The 7,500-nt window shown below is 43.5% G+C and overlaps 1 protein-coding gene across 2 annotated transcripts in view; it reads left to right on the top strand.

Annotated features, from left to right (window-relative positions):
* The first annotated feature begins 3,913 nt into the window (after positions 1-3,913).
* LOC113811452 (uncharacterized) overlaps positions 3,914-7,500 on the top strand; it is a 23,450-nt gene continuing 19,863 nt past the window's right edge. For both annotated transcript variants that reach the window (XM_027363190.2, XM_070114316.1), the window contains exon 1: positions 3,914-4,014. The gene's annotated coding sequence lies outside the window, so the exon portion shown is untranslated. The remainder of the gene's footprint in view (positions 4,015-7,500) is intronic.

Below are 7,500 nucleotides of genomic sequence, written 5' to 3' on the forward strand. Positions count from 1 at the left end.
AAGGGGGAGGGAGGGAGAGAGGGAGGTGGAGGTAAGAGAGGGGAGGGAGAGAGGGAGGAGAGGTAAGAAGGGGGAGGGAGGGAGGAGGAGGTAAGAAGGGGGAGGGAGGGAGGGAGGAGGTAAGAAGGGGGAGGGAGGGAGGGAGGAGGTAAGAAGGGGGAGGGAGAGGGAGGGAGGGAGGAGAGGGAGGGAGGGAGGGAGGGAGGAGGAGGTAAGAAGGGGGGAGGGAGGGAGGGAGGAGGGAGGTAAAAGGGGAGGGAGGGAGGGAGGAGGAGGTAAGAGGGGGAGGAAGAGAGGGAGGTGGAGGTAAGAAGGGAGGGAGGGAGGGAGGAGGGAGGTAGGAAGGGGGAGGGAGGGAGGGGGAGGAGGTAAGGGGGAGAGGAGGAGGAGGTAAGAAAAGGGGGAGGGAGGGAGGGAGGAGGTAAAAGGGGGAGGGAGAGAGGGAGGAGGAGAAGGGGGAGGGAGGGAGGGAGGGAGGAGGAGTAAGAAGTGGGGAGGGGCTAAGAAGTGGGGAGGGAGGGAGGGAGGAGGAGGGAGGGGGAGGAAGGGGAGGAAGGAGGTAAGAAGGGGGAGGGAGGGAGGAGGAGGGAGGTAAGAGAGGGGAGGGAGGGAGGGAGGAGAGGGAGAAGGGGAGAGGGAGGGAGGGAGGGAGGAGGAGGTAAGAAGGGGGGAGGGAGGAGGAGGTAAGAAGGGGGGAGGGAGGGAGGACATGTATAAATTCCTTCACGCGAAACTAGTTAGAAAGTGTTCCGCAGTTTCCACGTGTCTGGATGCGCAGCGAGGGGGTTATTTCCATGTTTGGTTGTGTACATATTTACCTCATTAAGCTGATCTAGAGTCATTATGGTCTATCTGAAAGGAATATGAAGAGGATCCGTTTAAATTAGTATTTGCGTGTGGTCTGTCTGTCTGTATGTCTGTCCTTCCGTCTGCCCGTCTGTCTGTCTGCCTGTCTATTTATATATGTATCCATTTACGAAGTTACATGCTTAAACTAGAGTTAATTTGCAATTACAATGTCATATCGAAATACCACATACTTATTTTAAAAACTAAATTCACATTGATATTCATGAAATAACGAATTTAAGAAAATCGGAATAAAAACTGATAATAGTTCAGAAAGGCTTTCCGTAATATTGATAGAAATTTAAACAAAAATGAAAATCTGCAAAAACTCCTGTGAACGGATTCTAAAGTTAGAAAACAAAAGTCCTTCATGGTTTTCAGACCCAAGAAAGGAGTCAAGGATGAGCTTTCGAAACCGCGCGAAAAATTATCCTCGGTGAAAATAAACAAAACAAAAAATCCTACATCTACAGTCCTGCAAATAGTTTTCTTTTCTTTCCTTTCCTTCACGAACAAATCTAATTAAATCCTCTCGTATGAGTTAACTGCAGCTCAGAATTGAAAAAAAAAAATCCGCAAGAGGTGCAAGAGAAGTGGTCATGAAACCTGGAACATGGACGGTGATTATAACATTCTGCGGTGGCGGCGCGCAATGAAAACTGACCACAAGGGAAGCAAATGTTTAATGGGGTGTTGAGGATATTGGATTTATAAGTGAAGGGAAGGAGTTTATTTCTTGGGAGGGAGGGGAGATGGGATTGTGTGTGTGTGTGTGTGTGTGTGAGAGAGAGAGAGAGAGAGAGAGAGAGAGAGAGAGAGAGAGAGAGAGAGAGAGAGAGAGAGAGAGAGAGAGAGAGAGAGAGAGAGGGGGGGGGGTAGAGAGGGGGAGAGAGAGAGGGGGGGGAGAGGAAGAGACAAACAGACAGACAGACAGACAGACAGACAGAGACAGACAGACAGAGAGAGTGTGTGTTTGAAAACCAGAGAAGATATAGTAAGTATCGAGATTAGGAATGGATCGTCGAAAACCTACTGATGCGGGGAAGACGAGGTCACAGTATCAGCTCTGGAATTACCCAAGCATTTCATAGACCTTGGATTAGCCATTAACCAATGTAATTACGTACGTAGGGCACCTGAGAAGGAAAGGCATCAAATCTTTCAGAATTCCATACTTATTTATAAAAAAAAAAAGGACCATACAACACATTAGAAAGGCGAAATATTTCAATGCATATTCTTTTATTTCAATACAACCATTAAAGACGTAGGTTCTGTGTCCGATAACAGTCAACTAACATTTAAGATACAGCGAAGGGACAATACTGGAAAGAACAAAGGAACACCACTGTAATTACGGCATCAGCTGATCACAATCTATCCTACGTCATACATTCACATGATTTGCATTTGCAGGCCACACTGGTAATAAGTATTGGAAATATACATAATTTAATGAATATAGATAATATTGAGAAACATTGAGCAAATGGTTCTTCTTCGACGTAACCACCGGATGTTTAAATTATGCATGGCCTCACTAGTAAAGATTAACATACTCCACATATACTGAATATTTCGTAATGCCAAAACCATTCACAAAAGTTTCCACACTCGGGAAAAAATAGGAAATCTGATTACAAAACAAATCAAAGCCACATTCTTACCATAATGAAATTCTTAAAAAAATCTTTAAAAAATAAGATAAAATCGCTCAGAAATACGTACAAAATTTACCAGATTGTCTATGATTTTTTCTATCGTGTGATGGCGGGATTGTGGGAGGAGGAGAGGCTGTGGCGTCTGGGTGAAGCGGCACGTCGGGAACTTGACGAGAGTGTGGTGAGTGTGATGACGAAGGTGAACTAGAATGGACATGGTTGTGGCTTTAGCGGTGGATGAAGCGGGGCCGGTGGAGCAATGTGGAGTTAGTGGATGAGGGGAGGGGGGGGGGAGCCAAGGGGGAAAATAATTGAGGATGAGGTTTGTAGCATCCTCGCTGTCTCCCTCTCCCTCTCTGTCTCAATCTGTTTCCATCTTTCTTTCTGTCTCTTTTTTCTCTCTGTCGGTTGGTATGTCTGTCTTTATGTCTGTCTCTGTCTGCCGTTTTGTCAGTGCCTGTCTATCTGTCTGTCTGCCTGTCTGTTTTTTTAGTTTCCTATCTGCCCCTCTCTCTCTCTTTCTCTCTGTCTGTCTGACTCTCTCTCTCTCTCTCTCTCTCTCTCTGTCTCTCTCTCTCTCTCTCTCTCTCTCTCTCTCTCTCTCTCTCTCTCTCTCTCTCTCTCTCTCTCTCTCTCTCTCTCTCTCTCTCTCTCTATATATATATATATATATATATATATATATATATATATATATGTGTGTGTGTGTGTGTGTGTGTGTGTGTATGTGTGTGTGTGTGTGTGTGTGTGTGTGTGTGTGTGTGTGTGTGTGTGTGTGTGTGTGTGTGTGTGTGTGTGTGTGTGTGTGTGTGTGTGTGTGTGTGTGTGTGTGTGTGTGTGTGTGTGTGTGTGTGTGTGTGTTTGTTTTGTGTTCTGTATGGATGCACTAATCCCTATCACTCAGAAAAAAATATTCATATACACATAGATGTATATATTCTTCGTTTTACATGAATATGTGCATGAATACTTTCACGCAAAGTCTTTCCCTTTTTCCCTAAATTATTTACTTGTTTATCTTATCGGTTTATCCATCCTTTAACCTTCACTGTCTCGTACCGTTGCATGTATCGACGTACATGTGCGTATGTTGCTGTCCAACGAGCATTCATAACGTCGCAATTTGCTGCAGTGTTACGTAATGCAGTACAACGGGAAGTGCAAATTATGCTAAGCAAGAGATGCACGATGTGGTCATAACATCAGCTGTTATTAGATTCGCCCAAGTGTTCTATATCATTTCTTTCATTATCAAAAGAAAAGTTCAATGTTACACAAAATTAGCTATTTGCCTGTGCAATTTCCTGATAATACTAGAACTCTCTTTATGACGTTATCCACGCTATTAAGAGCAAACATGGACGGCGATTGTGTACGTGTATGTGCCTATGTGTTCGTGCGTGCGTCCGTTCGTACGAGGTGGCGAGAACTGGGAGGCAGCGATGGAGTCGAGCGAACAGTCGCGCTCTGGTGGTCGAGGTGTGATGTTGTCCGTCAGGAGCAGGTGGGTCAGAGGCTCCCGTCGCTTCCCACCTGCGTTGCTCGGTCGTTTGGGAAGAGAAGCTGTGAAAAATGTCATCTGTTGTTTAAATTGTATTGGAGGAACTAGAATATGTGGATGGCGGACCACATGTGTTGTTTTTTTTTCTGTGTCATCGAGGTGAAACTTATTTTTTCTGTGAATTGGAGGCTGGTTTCTAAGACAATTAATTGGGAATTCAGTTTTCTTCCGGTGACAATTCCTTTAAGATATATTACCTCGACGCAGAAAACAAACTTTTGATTGAACTAAACGAGAAAAGAAGAAAAATGATGATTCATAGAGAGCACCAAATAACAAATGAACACTTAGAAACAATATCAAACCCCCCCCAAAAAAGTAAATAATAAACGTAGTTAATAATAATCCAAAAGTAATTCAAGCACTGAAGTGAGAAATATGAAATTGAAAAAACAATCGCACAAAAGCCATATTGAAGAAGAACGAGACGAGTGAAAGTAGTCCGACGCAAGACAAAAAAAGAAAAAAAAAAAGAAAAAATATGTCTTCCTACCCAACGTGGCGAGGTTATGATGAAAGGCGTTCAAGACACTCCCAACCCAACCAGCCCATATTTGTGAAGGTTTAGCAGTAGAAAACGAGTGGTTTGTGCTTTTTGACTATTTCCAAAATATAACCTGACCAGTTTTGCTCTTTGGTTGATAACGGACTTAATATATATCGAGTTTATTATTTCATGCATATTTCTATAAGGCAAAGGTCATTGGATTTCTGCTTATCCAACCCTCTGAAATGGCACATCAGATTTACCTTCTAGTCCGAGACGCCTTGGCAAGTAAAAGAAACCTTGGCATTTAAACTTATACGCAATGGTAGTGTGGATTTTGAAACGGGCTGCCTACCGTGGGTTTAGACATATATATACCCCTTTTACAGGCGTGGTTTGTGTGTGTGTGTGTGTGTGTGTGTGTGTGTGTGTGTGTGTGTGTGTGTGTGTGTGTGTGTGTGTGTGTGTGTGTGTGTGTTTCCCTTTTCATTCATACACTTTCTTTGAGAGGGGGGGGGGGAGAATGACCCTCACCTGGCACATAAAAAAGAAAGTGACATTCAAGACAGGCATAAAACAACAGAGGTATGCGCTGCCGCTGCCACAATCCCACAAAAAAACACACCAGTAAATCACTTTCTGTCCCTAAGCTACATATTTAAAAGACTCCCATTTTATTACACATTTAGCATACTTCAACGATCGACTTTTCCAGCGTACTTCGCAAGAATGTATATGAGTGGGTTTCATAACTGGTGCTTAATTAGTTGCTCCGTATATATACATTACAGGAGAAGAGAAAAGAAAAAAAAGTGTTGTATATACACGGTTAACACGAGCGAGGGGAGCCCAGGGGAAAAGTCACACCTGCTCTCTGACTCATTCTTTCAGGTGGTCATTCTGCACATGTGTTAACTGGTATTGTCGTGTTCCTCTCTCTGGTTGCCTCTGCATCTGCCTGCCTGTCTTTCTCATTCTCTTTCTCTGTCTCTGTCTCTTCTGCACCCCTCCCCTTCCCTGCAAGCATATATGTGTCTGTGCACGTACACGAACAAAATTCTTACTATTATTATCATTAGCATCATTATCATTATTAATATTATTACTATTAATATCATCATCGTCATTGTCATCATCATAGTCACCTGTCATCATCATCATCACATCATTATCATCAACATCATCATCATCACCATCACCATCACCATCGCACACGCACACGCACACGCACACCCACACGCACACACACACACACACACACACACACACACACACACACACACACACACACACACACACACACACACACACACACACACATATATACATGTACATGATATATGTCTGTATGTGTGTATTCCTCTCTTATTTTACTATTGATCTGCATGTCACTTGTATTTCCGTTTCTAAACATTTTAAATACTATCTTCCCTTTTTTCATCGACTTCGCAACTTCCAAGACTTGCGATATTACTCCGTTCACTTCAAACAAATGCGAGTTGGCGTTTGACCACTTCCTGCGTTCACTAACAACGATCACTTAAAAGTTTGACATAAGGAATGAAAGTGCAATGGCGTTAATGGTGTGTCGCTTTTTTTTTCTCTCTTTCTTTTTTCATTTATTGACGTCATTCTTTTTGTTCGTTTTTTTGCTGTTGTTTTCCTTCAGCTGTCTTTGACTTTTTATTCCCTTTCGTTTTTTTTTTTCTTTTATTCTTCTCTCGCCATTCTTCTCCGCAACATAAAACACATTTCTCGGCAACTGTTCACCAGTAGAAACAATGAAACACCAAACTTCACGAATACAGTTAACGATAAAACACCAAACTTCACAAATACAGTTAACGATAAAACACCAAACTTCACAAATACAGTTAACGATAAAACACCAAACTTCACAAATACAGTTAACGATAAAACACCAAGCTTCACAAATACAGTTAACGATAAAACACCAAACTTCACTAATACTGTTAACGATAAAACACCAAACTTCACAAATACAGTTAACGATAAAACACCAAACTTCACAAATACAGTTAACGATAAAACACCAAACTTCACAATTACAGTTGACATCAAGAAGCACATAGTGTAAACGGTAACTGTCTCGCAAGTTTAGTTAAAGCCAGAGAAACCGGTAACGGGTTGAAATCAGCTGATCGATGAAAGCGATGACGTGGTTCGTGCAAGCCTACGCTGGGGGCCTGTCCAATTCCAGTTGTAAATTCTGCGATTGTTAATGTGAAATGAGGTTGAGAGTGGTAATAGACATATCGACTTCACATATCGATATAATAAACAGCAGCTGCCTTATTTACAAGCTCTTTTTTTGTTTTTACATCGATCTTTACACTTTAGTATAAAACCGGTTCACATAATCTATATCCACGTCATAAATCGGGTCATATAGTGGTGAATTATGTATAAACAATTGAGTAGTCTCCGCACACGTGTAAGAATGGACGTGTGACGTAATACATCTCGTCAGTATTATCTAACCACCCCCTCCCTTTCCCTTCGCCTTATACCCACTCACCCTCCCCCACCCCCTTCCTCTTCCCTCGCCTCATAACGCCAAACATACCCACATCCTCCTGACCTCTGTGCCCCCGACGACCCGATCCACCTGGCACTCACCCTGGCGTTATGAGTCCCTTCCCACACCTTGTATTAACTATTTAGCAGAGTCCGGGCTGTCACGCACTGCTGCCTTCCCCTCCTCCCCCCCGCCCACCTACCCACCGCCCTCGACCCCCCTCTCTGTCCTTCTGCCTACCCACCTCCCGTCTTCCCTTCTCCCTCTCCCCCTTCTGATGTCTCTGCTCCCCTTCCAACCTCCTCTGCTGATCTCTACCGCCTCCCCCCCTCTGCTTCCCAACACACTCGAGTCTTCTCTATCCCCTTCCTGTCCTCTCCTCCCTTTCCCACCACTCTTCCCC

This window comes from Penaeus vannamei, chromosome 35 (genome assembly GCF_042767895.1).
Source record: "Penaeus vannamei isolate JL-2024 chromosome 35, ASM4276789v1, whole genome shotgun sequence".
NCBI classification, from domain to species: domain Eukaryota; kingdom Metazoa; phylum Arthropoda; class Malacostraca; order Decapoda; family Penaeidae; genus Penaeus; species Penaeus vannamei.